The 18744-nt window shown below is 42.2% G+C and overlaps 1 pseudogene; it reads left to right on the top strand.

Annotated features, from left to right (window-relative positions):
- Positions 1-984: 984 nt before the first annotated feature.
- LOC147461587 (uncharacterized) lies at positions 985-1507 on the top strand (annotated as a pseudogene).
- Positions 1508-18744: the final 17237 nt, after the last annotated feature.

Here is an 18744-nt window from a genome sequence, read left to right as displayed (position 1 = left end):
TTTATATGTGTCATTGCGTCATTGTATTTAATGGTCTTTGGATACACTCCAGGTACGTATGCTCTAGGTATGTTCTCACAAGCAGAGACGACGAGCACCTCTCTCTCTCTCTCTATCTATCTACTTGTCCATGTTTTCTACTCCATTCATTCAATATTAAGTTTAAATGTTTGATTGTTTAATGCAGGTATGGATGATGAGGAGTTTCTTTCTTCTTTGTCACCCCCGCAGAGACAGTGGTACATGGAGCGTCATCGCTCTAGCGCACCATCACGCGTTCCTACTCCATCCACATCTCCCTCTGTTTTGGAGCATTCAGCACGCTCCGAAGCTTCGGTGTCGACGAGACGATCTTCACACTCGTCTAGGCGCCAGCGCTCTAGTGGTGGCAGTGGCAGTGGCGGTTGTTGTGGGGATGCCGGCACCGATGCTTAGACACCGCCTCGTGTTCGATGAGGCTCTTTACCCTCCCCTTCTTTGCCCGTCCCGACACCAGTCACATCATTGACATCGACACCAGGTTTTGCGCGGCTGACTGCCGTTCCCCATAGCTACACACCACTAGCTACTCCTCCAGGAGTCACTCCAGTGGACACTCCTCGCTTCGGGGCTCAGACTCCAGTGGAGACACCTGGCATCCATACCCCCGTTGACATGCCGCTAGAGACCCCTGCCGGGACACCCAGGTGCACGCTTCAGCGGCGATAGGGCTTGCCTTACTCCGTCGACTTCAGCGGCGGCATTATCTTGGATGATGAAGGCAAGAAGGTGATTTAGTGCATGCGCGGTCTTTGCTCTCAGGTGTTTAGACACTACATACTAAACACCTAGAGTGAAGTACCAAATGAATTAAAAGACAGAGTCATCAGCATGCTTCATGACGAGTTTCCCGTTCCAACACGGGATGACCGCTTCAATGAAGATGTGATGAAGGTTCAAATGCGCAAATACTGCAAGCATAAGCGTTTTGAAGTGCAAAAAGCAATGAAGCATGGGTGGAGCAAACCAGATTGACTGGCCAAAGAAGATTGGAAGAATGCAAAGAAAACAGTGCGGGAGAATCCCGACAAGTGGAAGCAACAAAAGAAGGCAGCTAGAGCGCGAGTAGAGGCAGGGAGCTCGCACCACTTGGGGAGTGGCGGGTGGGCATCATTTGAGGCCGATTTTGTAAGTGTTTTCACATTTCTCTCTATGTTTGACAGTTTAGGGTTTATGGGATTTTAAATTCTAACATAATGGATTCTTTGTATGTTTTGAAAGTGGTCATTTACAGGACATGATCCCACATCGTACAAGCATGAGTACGCAGGCAGGAAGGGCTTAAACGCCCTTATAGACATCCTGAGTTCTCACGGCGGCATGGTCAGTATTAGGGTTTATTTTTTCTATTTATTGTATTGTTTTATAAACGTTGCTATATGTTTATACTTACAAAAAGCTATCTTATTGTTTTTTTTTGTAGAATCCGACAGATACACCGCTTGGATGCGATGAGACATCTGATTAGACAACGTCAGTTTAGCCATAGCTAGATAGCATTAGTTTCTTTTTGTCATAGCTTATGTATCATGAGACGACTTTTATACGTCTTTTTGAAAACCATGTATATTTTTTAAATAATGAAATTGGTTTGTAACTATTACATTTGCAAAGATTAACAATCAAGTGATTTTGCCTACAATTGTCAATTATTTAATTTTATCAATTCACTCTTGTCAGTTTTGTATCTTTATTTTGCAAACAATACGTACTGTGGATGATGGAGTTAATGATTATATTGTCTTGTGGGTGACTATTTTGGGTCTATATTTACCTTTGCACTCTTTTTCAAAGGTAAATACACAAATGAAACATTCAATATGGTTGATGAATGCCCTGCCACCAAAAAAATTTCCTCTCGAGCGTCGCTATGACCGTCGCTATATAAGGCTCTATAGCGTCGCTATAAGCGTCGCTATTGATGGCTCTGTAGCGTCTCTATAGTCGTCGCTATAGACGTCGCTATATAGCGATTGTCATAGCAACGCTTATAGTTACTATCATAGCGACGCTTATAGCGACGTCCCCGTATCGACACTTATAGCAAAGCTCTTAGTGACGTCGGGGGTTATAAAAACGCAGTGTATTTTCATCGCTAAAAGCGTCACAAGAGCACACAACCTCTTGTAGTGTATGGTGTCGTCTTCTAGGATTATACTAATATGTAAGTTTGTTGTAGTTGATGGGCAAAATGTTGCCAGAATATCACCACATGCCTCCAGATCGTCGACGAGCTAGATCGTATGTCACTACACTTGGAATGGAGTATGAGCGCATCCATGCATGCATCAGCAATTGCATGCTATACCGCAATGAGCATGCACATGCTACCTCATGTCTCGTGTGCGGGGAGGCACGATACAAGACAGGAGTGAGCGGGGCACACCTACTCCACAAGGTATTGAGACATTTTCCATTAATTCCTCACATCCAACATATGTTTAACAGTAGGTCTACCGTGCAGCTTCTTGTGTGGCACGCGAACCATCGCTCAAATGATGGAATGATACGTGTCCTTGCTGATTTACTTGCATGGAGGCACATTGAAACTCAATGGACAGAGTTTGAGTTGGAGCCTCAACACTTGAGTCTTGGGTTAGCAAGTGATGGTGTCAACCCCTAGGACACTAAGTCTACTTCATGGAGCACTTGGCCTGTGGTGATCGTCAACTACAATATTCCACCATGGGAGACAACCAAGAAGGGCAATATACTTCTTTCCTTGCTTGTGCCAAGGAAGTACAAAGTCCCAAATATTGACATTTACCTCAAGCCCCTCACCGAGGAGTTGGAGGAGTTATGAAGAGGCATTCCTGTTGTCGATGTCTCTCTTGCAAAGGGGGGGAGAGAGGCCCAAGTGACGGGAATCCTTATGTGGACTATGCACGACTATCGTGGGCTTGGAGAGATTTTTGGTAACCCCCTTTTCTCTATCTCTCTTTCCCTCTCTTCCTTTAGTTCACTTTAGTTCACTTTAGTTCACTCATCTCTCTAACCATATGATATGTATGAAGGGCACAATGCATGTCCTACTTGCGGGCCATCGTGGGTGACGAAGAGGCCGATTCCTTGCGCAAGGTAATGTATTAAAAAAACCATCATTTCTTACCCCAAGGGCATAACAAGCACAAGGCTCCAGCAAACGGAAAGACTCCTCTAAAGCTCATGATGGCAAATTGGGCAACCATTTGAGAAGAACACCACCACAACAATCCGGCTCCGTGTCCTCCACCAAAAGGTATGTCAAGGTATTCCATATTTTTAAGGCTTCCATATTGGAAGGATTTAAAAATACAACACCTCTTGGATCCCATGCACATATTCAAGAATGTAGCCCAAACACTATGGGACCACATTATTGGCAAGAAATACTCTTTGGGTGCGAGGGAGGATTTGAGGCTTTTAAAACGTCTCCCCACCTATGCTACTCCACGGCGTGTCCCAAATGGAAAGATTGTGCTTCTTAAAGCACCATGGATGCTAGCCAAAGAAGAATTAGACAAGGTGAAGGGTACCATTGTCTCTATTTGCACACCAACAAGATACATGAGGTCGCTAAAGGGAGATTTCACAAAAGCGAAGAAGGGTGGAAGCGCTCAATTGTATGGGTTGAAGTCCCATGATTGGCACAAGATGCTTCAGGTAATCTTCATACTCCCTATTCTATCTATAGTTTGTGTGTATGACTATCACTCACTTTCCCTTTCCCTGATTTACATTGTAGTTCATTCTGTCGGTGACTATATGTATATGTCGGGACAAGAAAGTCAAAAGGACGCTATTTTCAAAATAGGAGAGCTAGTAAGGTACACCACAAGACTCCAGTCAACTACACTTTTTTTATGTACACAATAATTTTAACTAGCACTTAGTGTATCCTTGTGTCCCTCTCTTGCAAATTTGTGAACTCCAAGGAAATCGAAATAGATGCTATCCCTATGCTCAAACACTTGCAACAGAAATTGTGTGTGCCATTGAAGATGCATTTCCTCGATTGGTCGTTCTTAATAAAATTCACCTCTTGGTTCACGTGGTGGAGGAGATAGCTATATGTGGAGTAGTGCACGCACGATGGATGTTCTTCTTAGAGAGGTTTTTAAAGACTCCTCTCAAAGATTTTGTGAGGCTACGGTCTCAACCAGAGGCATGTATGGCCGAAGGGTGGATCGTTCAAGAGGCGTTTGTTTACGTATCAGAGTATTTGGCACAAGTTGATCCTTCAATGCCTCACATGTGGTCAGACGAGGAAGATGCAAGGATGACTTCACACTTGCCAGGTGGAAAGGGGAAACTACTTAACATGGATATGAATCTATCCCGAGTGGTCAATAACTTTTGCATTCTCAATGCAAAGATTATGAGCAAGTGGGTGGACTTGTGGATAGTACGTGGCAAAGGCAAGGCGTTTGCAAAAGAGGGAAGCATGGAAACAAGCACATGGAGGAAGGAGGGTACTCCCAGTGCCTAGACACCTTGCATGTTTCCTAGATCTAATTAGTGCAGAGTGGATTCATGAGAGAATGACCGAGGCAAAAGCGCGTAGAGAAGACATCACCAACAAAGAATGGGAGTATGCACGAGGCTGCGTACCAAAGGTAGAGTACTCATATACCTAAACCATATTGTAACACTATTTCTTGAAATTATCTTCAATATGTATTTGATAAATTAATATATATTTTTATTTTGTAGTGCCTTTCCTTTAACTCTATGTGGTCAAAGGGTCGTCACTTTTGTACGCGCCACAAAGCGTAGAACCACCATGGATTGTGCCATCATGGGCAACTTTGACACAGACGGTGATGAAGCCAGGTACTGCAGAACTATTGAAAGGATACTAAAGGTTAATTCATACCTTCATCTTCGAGTGCAAGTGGTTGCAAATGTGTCTATACGACATGAGAATGGCCTCTACATGGTGGACTCTAGTGTGCATCACACAAGGAGGTATGACAATTTAGTTTTACCGCGCAATTGTGAGCAGGTGAGTGATATGTACCTTTTTTATTCTTATTTGCCTGTAGCGTTAGTTATACCAATGTTACTCACTTTGAGTTTCTATTTTATAGGTCATCTATATCCCAGCAATCCACCAATCAAAACTTTGGTTCGTAATTCCCGTAACACCTTGGGGGAGAACCATTTTTTCCACTAATGAATTGGAGACTATCTTCGACCCTCTTCCACCTCCGAGTTTGGATGAGGTGGAAACAGAGGAGAGGGAGGTCGACCAATCAAGTCAGGCGGCAGCAAGTCTTAGCGAGGATGATTGTCATGATCATGAAGATGATGAGATGGAGGATGACGAACTCGAAGATGATGAAGGCAATGCATCCACAAACGACAATTCCGTTTCTCTCTTTATTGATTTAGGAGCCATGGGCTTAGAATTGGATGACACTTCATGTAGAGATCTTTTGGAAGATGATTCATAAACATTTTGCAGTTAAGAAGTTTTTTGGTCATGTAATCCATTCATCTCTCTCTCCCTACTCTTCCTCTCTTTAGATTTGAGAATATGCTCAATTATATTAAGCAATTAACAATGATTATTTTAGTTGTAACCAGGTGTAATCTTATATCCCCCATCTCCTTCTCTCTCTCTCTCTCTCTCTCTCTCTCTCTCTCTCTCTCTTCTTTTTTAAATTTGAAAATTATATACAATATTCTTTAATTTTTATTGAGAGGAGGGAAACACCAAAATTTGAAGGGGGGGGGGGGAGGGGTTATGCCAGAATTTGAAAGTTTAGGCGCTAAATTTGGTTGTCGGATATAAGAATGGTAATATGCGCGGTAAAAACATCGATAATAACCGCAATAATAACAGAAGAAACACTCACGGTAATATTTTAAACACAAAAAAAAATCCCGCCCTCCTCTCTCTTGTTTCTCTAATTGAATTTGCACCTTGTCTCTACAAAACGCAGTAAAACAACACGATAAACACTTGGAGATTTTCATAGTGCAAGAGCATGGGATTCATACATAATTTTCTCACGAAGAGAGTGGATAATACATAGCCTCTTGCCATGGAGAAGATAACTATCCTGCAAGGTGAATGGTTCTTCTTTCTTCCCCAATGCAAGGGCTAATGTTATATCTTTAAAATCAGGGTCAGTAGCATACTCATCTATCATAGAAGATAGATCATTATAAGTTGCTATAAGACACTACATTGACCCTTGGTCGTCATGAAAGCAATATGAAAATAAAATTGCAAAAGAAAATTTTCCCACCTCATTTGTTTGTCAGAAATCTTGGTTTGCGTCATGAAGTGTTTGAGACTTTGGTGGTCCATTTGCAAAATAAATGGAGTCCCCAGCAGATAGTGCTTTCATGTGTCTAGGGCATGTAGAGCAGTTAAAAGATCTTTTTCGTATATGCCCAAGACTCGTTCATTGGTATTGAGCCTTCGGCTCTCGTATGCTATGGTATGCCCTTCTTGAAGCAAAAGTGCTCCAAGGAAATCACCACAAGCATCACATTGAACCTCAAATGGCTTTGAGAGATCCGGAAGCATAAGGACCGGTTGGGAGGTAAGCTTCTCTTTGAGCTTGTCAAAAGCATTTTTCTCTTTAGCATTCCATGAGTACTTAATGTTCTTCTTGGTTAAGTCATGCAATGGTCCCTCTATTTGAGAGAATTTGGCTATGAAGAGTCTATAGTATGCACACATACCAATAAAGCTTCTTAGCTCATTTAGATTCCTTGGATTAGGCCATGCTTATATTACCTCCAACTTTGATGGATCCATACGGATACCATCTTGAGAGATAATATGAGCCAAGTATTGAATCTCTTGAAGGAAGAATTCACTCTTCTTTTGATTGATAAAAATCTTGTTCTCCCTCAAAGCTTGAAAAATCACTTGGAGATGTTGCTTGTGCTCCTCCAAAGACTTGGAGTAGACGATGATATCATCAAAGAACACTCTAGTGAACTTGCGGTAGGGTCTAAATATTTTCTCCATCAAATGATTGAATGTGTCTGGTGTATTAGTCAAGCCAAAAGGCATGACTTGATATTCATAAAGACCAAATGTTGTACGAAACGTGGTCTTTAGGATACCTTCATTCACTATCCTTATTTGATGATAGCCACTTTTAAGGTCAATTCTACTGAAGTAGGTCAAAACTTGTAGCTTATCAAACAAATCTTCTAGTCACACTACAAGAAATTTCTTTTTGATAGTGATATGGTTTAGCGCTCGATAGTCCACACACATGTGGTATGTACCATCTTTGTTTTGCGGAGAACAAAAGGGAGAGGAGCTAGGCCTCACCATCCCGTTGTCTACCAATTCTTGTACTTGCCTATTGATCTTCTCTTTTTGAGCTTGGGAAACTTGATAAGGAAGCTTGCTAGGTGGTGAGCTTCCTAGTAGGAGCTCAATTCGATGGTCATTATCTCCTCATTTTGGAGGTAAGTGCATAGGAATATCATCGATGAACACATCTTGGAATCCATTTAAAAAATTAGACAAGTCTAATTCTTCTTGATTCCTACCATTTACATTTGATGAAACATTTGGACCTTTTAGGGACTCCTTGACAAAATCATGTACGCAAAAACTAAGCTTTTGATTGACTTATCAAAAGAAAGAGAATCTATAAGTGGTATAATATGACGGGACTTACTAGCATCTATATACATGCTCTTTTCCTTGTCGGCAAAGTAGATTCTCCTTTCAGGGAACTTCATGTTGGCACCCATGCGGTTGAACCATGGTGCCCCTAGGATAACATCCTCATGTTGGAGAGGAGAGATGAAAAAGTATTATTTGTAGACATAGCTTTGGACATAAAGCCTCAACTTCCCACTCAAGAGAGTGACAGAGGCTTGTTGTCCCTTGAAAGCTCCATCGGCAGTTACAGTATCTCCCATCTCGAAAGCTTGAATGCCCAACTTAGTGGCCAACTCTGCTAATATGAAGTTGTGAGTGCCCAACTTCATACCAACTCCGTTGATATCAAGTTGTGAGTAGAGCCAAGGTCACACAAGATAAAGGCATCATGCTCCCTTACCTTTCCCTAAGCATAGGAGAGAGGTGATCCTTTGCAATGAGCATCCTCTTTTGGAGCTTCAATCATTGAAGCTCTAGGAGTCTCATTGTTGGCATTTATTTTGGGGCAAGAACGGTAGCCATGTCCTTGCTCCCCACACTTGAGGCATTTGTGGTCCTTTTACAAAAACCTTCAAGCTCTTTAGAAGAGAGTTTATTTTTACCATTGTAAACTCCCTTCTCCTTGGACCGATGGGTTGATGTTGTTGTTGTAATTGCCTTGGCAAGAATTTTGGGCGTTGTTTTTTCCCTTCGCATCACGTTTGTCTTTGCTTTCCATGGGCTAGTATTCCTTTTAGCCCCTTGTTTGACGCACGAAGCAACCATAGTGTGGTGGATTCCGTACTCGGTCATCTCTTCAGGTAATCCCGCACAGTATTGTTGCTTTTGCTCGGCGAAGTCTGTCCTTTGAGAGATAGTAGCCTTGAGATGTAAATCCCAAAACTTGTCCACATATTTGTGGATAGACTCGTTGGAGAGCATCTTCAAGCTTTGCCATTTGGTAAGCACTTTATCCTTTCCATCGCTTGCAAGGAATTACTTCATGATGGAAACTCGTAGAGTTTTCCATGTCTTTGGGGCCTTGCCATTGCCACAAAGGCTAGCCCACCATTGATGAGCAGACTTTGGAAGTGTATAGCTACATGACATAGCTTAGAGGACTCTGTGAAGCCCTCGTCTCCAAAGGCCGCATCAAATTGCTGGATGAAGTCCAATACTTTGTTGGTAACACCAAAGGTGCCATCATAGGTGAGAAAAGAGATGTTTTTTCCTCCCTCTTTGAACATCTTGAGATTTTGGGACCTTCGCCATGTAGGGTAAGATTTACAATGTTCTCTCCTCTTGTATTCTCTAGAAAAATAGCTATTGCTTTCGCCGGAAGGGGAGGAAGGTGAAGAAGAAGGAGAAGAGGGTGAACTCTTTCTTGCCTTTTTCTTTCTTTGTTTCCTCTCTTCCCTTTCAAAGTGACGAGGAGAATGACTATGGGTTGACCGTTTCCTCTTGGGAGGAGTTGGCGACCGTCTAGACCGCTGTCTTGGTGGAGCCACATCTTCAACACATCTTCAAAGAAACTTAGGGATTTGCTTCTTTCTCGTTCTTTGGATTTCTCCTCTCTTATGGGAGAGAGTCTTCTTTTGGGAGTCTCATCCAGAGGCCTCCTAAGCCCTCTCTCCTCTTTGAGAGGAAGGGAAATCCCATAAGCACAAAGTTGTTGAGTAACTTGGGCTTGCAAAGTAGGGTTTTCCATAGCTTGTTGCAACCTAGTAAGAAGATAATTAACAAACATGGGGGCATCATCATTAGCACCTTCATGTGCAAAATCAAAGTTATCAATGTTCATTCTACTCTCTTGGTTATTGTCAGCCATGCTAATTAAACTTATGTATAGAATTACTTTGTGCTTTGGTACCCTCAAAAACCTTAGTCGCTACACTTCTTTACCTTTGAAAATTAGTTCTCAAGCAGCCATACCCATGGTTTAGACATTGTTGGTTGCAAAGACTAGTGAAGAGGGTCTAACATTGCTCGGTTGATTATGGTTCCTATTGAGCTTGCTCGTAGCTCTTGCTCGTAGCTCATTAATGATTAAGCCAAAGGCAAGCCCCAAGAGACTCCATTATTAAGACTATAGTACCACGCTTATTGCTGAGAAACCACTACCGCGTGCATAGCCGCGGTTATTGCCGCCCCCGCAAATTTTTCTCTCTCCTTTTTTCTTTGTTTTTCCGCAGCAATGTTAGCGGTTATAGACAACTCCTCTTATAGTGCTCCCTATGCGGGGCATAGAGGCATTCAACCTACTCTTCAAGGAGTAGAGACATACTTCTATTGGCCTACCATGAAAGTAGACATACAAGAGTATGTTTCAAAATGTATGGTATGCCAAAAGACCAAGTACAATAGAGGGAAGGAACCTGGATTACTCTAGCCATTTCTAATCCCTAATTCACCATGGGAGAGTATATCTATGGATTTTATCTTTGGGTTACCCAAGTCTATGTATGGGACTATGGGAATATGGACAAGACTTGACAGGTTTAGCAAGCAAGCACACTTTATTCCTGTCAAAAAGACTATTAAGACACACCAAATGGCAACCCTCTTCATATCTCAGATTTTCAAACACCATGGATTGCCAACATCCATCGTGTTAGATACTAGAGATCCTAAAGTGACTAGTAATTTTTGGAAAGGTCTCTTTGAAAATCTAGGTATAAGATTGAATTTCTCTTTGGCCTATCACCCACAAACGGATGGCCAAAATGAGATAGCCAATCTTACGATTGAAACTTTCAAAGAATTCTATTGCAATGTGGGAATTCTTTTAAGAAAATCCACATCATGGTATATATTGAGGTTTGCATGAATCCATCATAAATAGCCAGTCATTGAAGGAGGGGGGGAAGGGGGGGGGGGGGGGGGGGGGGGGGGAAGTGATTTGATAGAAGAGTCACCAAGGTTGATAGTCATGATTGATGTACTGAGAAAAACTTTGTGCTCATACATGGCCTCTCTCTTTCACCTACTTGTGTGTTTACTGATCATGGTTACAACCTCCCCCCTTCTGGGACACTCTCTTTGAGCTCTTTTGTCTGCATTGATTCGTGATAGTGCTGAAAAGCCTACTAGTTTTAGAGAAATTTAGTGTGAAACCCTTGATATATTGACATATATTCAATGTACCTCTTAGTGTTGTTTCTTTTGAGCACGAGTCCGAATCTATAGAGCTATCTGCCATAGCCTCAATCCATTTTCCTCATGCAAAGATTGACCTTGTACACTAATAGTGCTTGGAAAGTACAAAATGTGATGGGAGGACAAGAAAGGGACCGAATTCTATCACAAACTCCCAAAAAATAATAAAGGAGTACAAGAATGTCTAACATTGGTGGGAGTTGGTAGCACATGCCAAAGCTGATAGTAAAGCTAACCAGAATACCAAAATGATAAGCAAGGAGAACGAATACTTGGCTAAAAATAGCAATTCAAGAATCTAGAAGCTGACATCGATGCCAAATGGGAAGTGCATTGATCGAAACCTGACAAAATTGATATACAGGACAAGGGAGAGAAAGCCGCAATAGAAGTTGATAATGATGCAGGAAAAAACTTCTCTACTACTTGCTAACGGCATTTTTGCTAACGATATTGTGATACTAACATATCGAGGCAGCCACAAGAAGATCCTCCCACTTCTGTGAGAAGCCACCCATGCACCCATTTCTTGCTACTAACCTTGGCACCGTGGTTAAATCCATCCAAGCAACACTTGTGGCAGGCAACAACCAACCCCGACGCATTGCTGCATGCTTTCGCTCATGAATTTCTTAGTGTCGCCACCTCCACTAAGGAGCCTCTCTCAAATCACCTTGCTCTCGTGGTGAAATCCACCCAAGCCCGCCTTGCCCCTACAGGCGATGCCAACCCTGTCAACTAATTAGTGGAAGTCAAAGCCAACAATGTCATCATGGAAGCATTTGTTGCTTCATTAGACGAGCTTTGCTTAGTAGTGTACGATGATGTTGTTTCCCATCAGGTGATGATGTAGCAAATTACCCTGTAGATAACGTAGAATTTGCAATCAAAGCCCTTGCACCACCCTCCCAGCCCCTTGCTGTGGACGATAATGCTCTTGGTACAATCAGTTTCCCAGGGAACCATGACCTTGCTGCTTGAGTTACCACATCAGTCCAAGTGACACAATCTACGCGGGTTCTTTAAGGCGGTACACACCTTCCATGCGACCCACTTGATGGCAACCATAGAGACTTTCTAGGCACAATCCAACAAAACGCAGGCCAAGCTCATGGAGACCCTCACCATCCTCCTCTAGGTGCACCCAAACTTGCATCTGCTCAAGCTGGCTACCAAAATACCTCTCTCCCTAGCGCCAGAAGCCAATCTCAACAAGCCCATGGATATCACTCTTGACGTGTTGTAGATCCTGCTGTGGCTCAAAACAACTGCAAGCTGGCACCAACCCCTTCTAGCGTATGCATGCCTTGCTCCTTCCACGAGGCCCTTCAAGGTGACATGGCTTATAGCCTGCGATACTAATTTCTCTAGGCTTGTAGAGAAAGCAAAGGAACAAGCATGTCTTGCACCCTGCAAGGTTGCGCATGGTTTATAATAGCATGCGATACTTCCTACAAAATGACATGGCTGCACGATCCTGGCTGCACCCTGCGAGGTTAGCAATATCATCATCTAGTTCTGCCCACCCTCTAGAATGCATTATAACCTGCAAAACCTCTCTCTAGACATCCACGCTGGCGTGGATTGCCAGAGGGAGATGGATTGCACCCTATGAAGCTGCGTACAAATATCGTCATCAACCTTTTTCCACCCTCCAAAATGCAAATTGAACGTGGAAAAACTCTCTCTACCCATCCACACTGGAGCCGATGGCTAGAGGGAGTTAGGAATTTATTAAGAGTTGACTCCTGCCTACTCTCTCTACCATAGTTGGGGAAAAATCATTTTTCAAAACATACAAAATTCCTTAGGAAATTTTAGAAAATAAGGGGTATTTTTTGGGTTTTTACACTATTTTTCTCTATTTTGGGGTGAAATTTCTCCTTTTCCCCTTGTCCTCAACCGGGATTTTTGAAATTGGAAACGGAACAATATTAAGTTGAGACACATTTTTCCCAAACACTGCTCTCTACCCATCTACACCGGCACGGATGGCTAGAAGGAGTTTGGACTTTATTAAGAGCTGACCCTTGCCTAGAGGGATTGGCAATAGTGGGGAAATGATCGCCCTATTATAATGGGATTGCACTGGGGAAAAAATTATATCGTAGTTCGAGACTCTCACTACTACCTTGTGAAAGTGGAAACGATAACCGAAGTTCACGGGTAGATGCTCGCCCACCCCAACTTTCCTTGCCTTTAATGTGTAGATATCCATCCACCCCAACTTTTCTTGTACCATCTTGGCCTACCTTGGCATACTACTGTCTGCAAGATTCCCCGATTTGCAAAAGTTATGGGCACATTTTCTAAACCCATTGGATGTGTTCTGCTTTTAGGGGAAGTAGCTATGAAGCTTCACACGCATGACTCAACGTGTGCATTCATACTGTGTGACCAAGGAGGCTTCATAGGGTGCAATCCATCTCCCCACTACCCCCATGCATGACTCCACGCATGAAATCATATTGTACATCTCACAACACCCCAACATCAAAATTCCTTTTTCCAATATCCTTGAATTTAGACTATTGTTGTAAAATCTAGGTACAAAAGAAAATGTCAACTTTTGAAGCAATAAATGAGATACAAGCTTGTGGTTATGTGATTTGCAACTATAGATGAGGGTTAGAGATCAAACCCTTGTCTGTATTTTGCACCAAACAGTACCAAAATTTCCTCTGTTCTGAGGGGAAATGTGCCCCTCTAGTGGGTCCCAAAACTGAGCACCTTGTTTTGAACCAATGGAGGCTTGCTACCTCGTTTGAGGGTATAAAGGTCTAGGTAGTTCGAAACCCCCTCTAAAATTATTGCATGGATAGCCAAGTTGGACCTCTCTCTCTCTCTCTCTCTCTCTCTCTCTCTCTCTCTCTCTCTCTCTCTCTCTCTCTCTCTCTCTCTCTCTCTCTCTCTCTAGCAAACCATGCCAGCTTCGATGGCTAAAGAGAGATTGGCCTTCAACCTAGCTAAGCTTTGATGGCTAAAGAGAGATTGGCCTTCAACCTAGCTACCCTTTATTGCTCTAAATCTACTCCTTTTAAATAGCATGTCTTGAGGTAAAGACCCGTTGGATAAATCTTTAAGGTCACTTGGGATTGTTTGTACCACATGAGAGCTTCACTTTCCTTCTCTCTCTCTCTCTCTGTCTCTCTAGATACACACACACATACATATGTGTGTGTGTGTGAGCAGACATATGTATATATACATATATTATAGGCATGGTTAGAGATAGGTGCAAAGGAAAAATAAAAACCAATCTACTTGACAAAGGAGAATTATGAACATCACCATACAAAAAACCAACACATCATGGCGTGAAAATTCATAAATTTGCAAAGCTAGAGTTGAGCTAGATGCTTACTCGGAAAAACTTGCTCGGTGCGTGGTAAGACTCTTAATTTTCTTAATCGTGACGTTGCGGTCATTGATCCACTCATGCATGGCTTACCACAATGTACCTTTGGTTTTACCACGGTTGAGACTGCGATGATATCTAAAGAGGTGTAGTTGACCTTTGGCACTACTAGCCTCTACTTAGGTCTACTCATATGTATATGTATCTACGTGTTTGTGTGCTAATATACTTGTGTACGTATTTATAGATGAGTGAGTAGGGTGGAAAGCTTAATCTTATATTTCTCTTTGTAATGTAGATGTCAAACAAGAGACCAACTAGTGAGGAGTAGCCAACTTGCTCTTCTTTTGGTTGGTTCACATCTCAGGTGGGCTCCCGCCCGGGGTGGACATCGCCTCCAGTGGACCCGAGTTTTGAGTCAATGAGAACAAGCAAAGAAATAAAGAATGTTTCTACATAGTTAACGCTAAACCATGAGTGTCATAGGTTTTTTTTTTGTTATTTGTAGGCATGGCAATCCTATACCTATACCTAATCTTTTGAATTAGAGTGTAGCGGCAATAAGCGCGGTCATAAATGCGGCAACTGACGCGGTAATACCTACGGGTATATTGCCACAACTGTTACCACACTTATTGCTGAGAAACCACTACCGCGTGCATAGCCGCGGTAATTGCCGCCCCTGAAAATTTTTCTCTCCTTTTTCCTTTGTTTTTCCGCGGCAATGTTAGCGGTTATAGACAACTCCTCTTATAGTGCTCCCTATGTAGGGCATAGAGGCATTCAACCTACTCTTCAAGGAGTAGAGACATACTTCTATTGGCCTACCATGAAAGTAGACATACAAGAGTATGTTTCAAAATGTATGGTATGCCAAAAGACCAAGTACAATAGAGGGAAGGAACCTGGATTACTCCAGCCATTGCCAATCCCTAATTCACCATGGGAGAGTATATCCATGGATTTTATCTTTGGGTTACCCAAGTCTATCTATGGGACTATGGGAATATGGACAAGACTTGACAGGTTTAGCAAGAAAGCACACGTTATTCTTGTCAAAAAGACTATTAAGACACACCAAATTGCAACCCTCTTCATATCTCAGATTTTCAAACACCATGGATTGCCAACATCCATCGTGTTAGATACTAGAGATCCTAAAATGACCAGTAAATTTTGGAAAGGTCTCTTTGAAAATCTAGGTATAAGGTTGAATTTCTCTTCGGCCTATCACCCACAAACGGATGGCCAAAATGAGATAGCCAATCTTAGGATTCTTGATCTACTAAAGACCTATGTTACAGAAGTAGATCAACGTTCATAATGGGAAAAGTACTTACCTCTTGTAGAGTATGCCTATAATAATACTATCCATACTTCTACGAGAAAAGCACCTTTTGAAATCATAGAGGGAAGACCTAAAAGTCCCTTGCTACTTAAAGTACATGGGAAGATCTTTACTATCGATGAGTATAGCCGTGACTTGCAAGCATCTTTTCAAAAGATTAAGGAGGCTATATCCATCTCCTAACTAAGGCAAAAAGCTGTTGTTGATAAGCATATAAGGGCATTAATGTTCAAAGAAAATGATTGGGCCTTACTTAAGTTTCCCAAGGCTCAATTGTGACAAACGAAAGGCAAAAATCCTGCGGGCCATCAAAAGTATTATGCTAAATTAGCAAAAAGATACTATGGTCTTTTTCAAATCTTGAAGCGAATCAATGAGATGGCTTATCAACTCAAGCTGCCCAACCATTGGTGCATACACAATCTCGAGTTGTCAATGAGGTGTACTTCCAAAAGCACAAAATGTTTTTGATGAGCTTCCCATCCATGATTACCAATAGTCAAGTCCTATTGGACTCACATTGTGCTTAATTCAGCTTTGCTTGACATCTATGCCAAGTGATGTGACTTGCAAACACATCAACTTTCTTATGAGCTTCCTATCTTGTTGGGATGTCGCTTGGAGGGTAGTTTTTGTAAGATAAAGGTAGGGACCTTTGGGATGTTTTCAGGGCCATGACCTCTCTCCACATGTGATCACCTTCACATGCATTTTGAAGGCATGTGACACAATAGAATAGGTTGAGATGGGGAAAGAAATGCCTCGCTTGGTGAATCTTTGGTTGACATATATACCAAGTGTGGTTTAAACGAAGCTTCTAATGCTTCTTTTCTGTGTCCAAAGGACGAGTCTCATGTTTCATTGTTTTATGCACGTCAAAGATAAAGGTGCTCATTTGGGCCACCCAAAATTAAGTGGCCCAACAATCACCTTTATTTTTGAATTAGCGTGTAGCGGCAATAAGCACGGTAATAAACGCGGCAATTGACGCGGTAATACCTGCAGGTATATTGCTGCGACTATTATCGCGCTTATTGCTGAGAAACCACTACCACGTGCATAGCCACGGTTATCGCCGCCCCCGCAAATTTTTCTCTCTCATTTTTCCTTTGTTTCTCCACGGCAATGTTAGCAGTTACAGACAACTTCTCTTATAGTGCTCCCTATGTGGGGCATAGAGGCATTCAACCTACTCTTCAAGGAGTAGAGACATACTTCTATTGGCCTACCATGAAAGTAGACATACAAGAGTATGTTTTAAAATGTGTGGTATGCCAAAATACCAAGTACAATAGAGGGAAGGAACCTAGATTACTCCAGCCATTGCCAATCCCTAATTCACCATGGGAGAGTATATCCCTGGATTTTATCTTTGGGTTACCCAAGTCTATCTATGGGACTATGGGAATATGGACAAGACTTGACAGGTTTAGCAAGCAAACACACTTTATTCCTGTCAAAAATACTATTAAGACACACCAAATGGCAACCCTCTTCATATCTCAGATTTTCAAACACCATGGATTGCCAACATCCATCGTGTTAGATACTAGAGATCCTAAAATGACCAATAATTTTTGGAAAGGTCTCTTTGAAAATCTAGGTATAAGATTGAATTTCTCTTTGGCCTATCACCCACAAACGGATGGCCAAAATGAGATAGCCAATCTTACAATTCTTGATCTACTAAAGACCTATGTTACAGAAGTAGATCAACGCTCACAATGGGAAAAGTACTTACCTCTTGTAGAGTATGCGTATAATAATACTATCCATACTTCTACAGGAAAAGCACCTTTTGAAATCATAGAGGGAAGACCTAAAAGTCCCTTGCTACTTAAAGTACATGGGAAGATCTTTACTGTCGATGAGTATAGCCGTGACCTGCAAGAATCTTTTCAAAAAATTAAGGAGGCTATATCCATCTCCCAACTAAGGCAAAAAGCTGCTATTGACAAGCACAGAAGGGCATTAACGTTCAAAGAAAATGATTGGGTCTTACTTAAGTTTCCTAAGGCTCGATTGAGGCAAACGACGGGCACGTGACAACACTTTTATTCCAAAATAGAGATCAAGACTCACTTGCACCTTGGATGATGGCGTATTGGTAGTCTCAAGTAATTTGTGGACTGATTGTGGGTTCAAAATCTATATTATATATAAAAGAGACCGGAGTTCCATCCACGTGGCTGCAAATTCTTGCAACCATGGATGATACTCCTCTCTATGAGTTTTCACTCTCCATCGTGGGATGTCTGCAGAGAAATTACATTCAAATCTCGACAATCCTTGAGCCTTGAATTGCGGGATGTTTCCTAGAGGGAGGACTCAGAGGAAGTCTGCGTTCATTGCATTGTCTAGTTAGAGGGAGAGGAGTAGGAGTCCTTCAAGCATGGGATGTTTCATGTACTTAAAATTGTGGAGTTTTGTCCCATTAGAGCACCATAATAGGCCTGACATTCAAACTTCCTTTTCCTCCTCTGAACTCTCTCTCACTTACTCTTATTTAGCACGCTGGATGACTCTCAATTAGGATGCAAAAAAGAGATGTGTAGTCATAAAATCTAATATCTAACCAACCCAAATGATTTTCTCATATTAAACTAATCATTTAATGTGGGAGAATAAACAAGAACAAGGGTTAGCATATAGACATGTGCTTGTGGATCTGTCTCAACACGGGGCCAAGGTTAAAGGGGTCCAAATGAGAGATGGTTTGTCAAAGAGAAATGCTACCTAATGAAGCTTAAAAACCTTAGGGTTAGATTCATTAAAGACCTCCAAAGGTTAGTGCTAAAAAGTCCTTTGACCTTAGGCAAGATAGGGTTGTGCTTGATGTGGGAACCCGACCCAAGCTTGAGGTGCTTGTCGTGCTGCTTGTTGACTAAGGTGCTTGAGGTGCTTGATGACTAAGGTGCTTGAGGTTCTAGCGCTAATCTTGATGTGGGAACCTTCTCCAGCCTTGATAGAGTTGAGCTTGAAGTGAGAAGCTTCCCCAAGCTTGAAGGGTTCAAGGTGTTCCCAAAAGTCAACATGATCCCTACTCAAGGGGGGGCGAGTCCTCATTGTACGAGCTAGAGAGAGAACTCACACACCCTCACACAATTCAAGCATTTCCTAAAGAAGTAACAAGGACACTTGTCAACCGCCTCTTCATGTTGCCCTCATGGTGTGCCTAAAGCCTATTGGTTGGCCTCTCAAGGGGTCCAATGGTAGCTTGTGAGAGTGAAAGCCTACACC

This window comes from Adiantum capillus-veneris, chromosome 3 (assembly GCF_014529385.1).
Source record: "Adiantum capillus-veneris isolate H3 chromosome 3, ASM1452938v2, whole genome shotgun sequence".
Lineage (NCBI taxonomy): Eukaryota > Viridiplantae > Streptophyta > Polypodiopsida > Polypodiales > Pteridaceae > Adiantum > Adiantum capillus-veneris.
The sequence above is the reverse complement of the archived record's forward strand: the minus strand, read 5'-3'. Positions and strand labels throughout refer to the sequence as shown.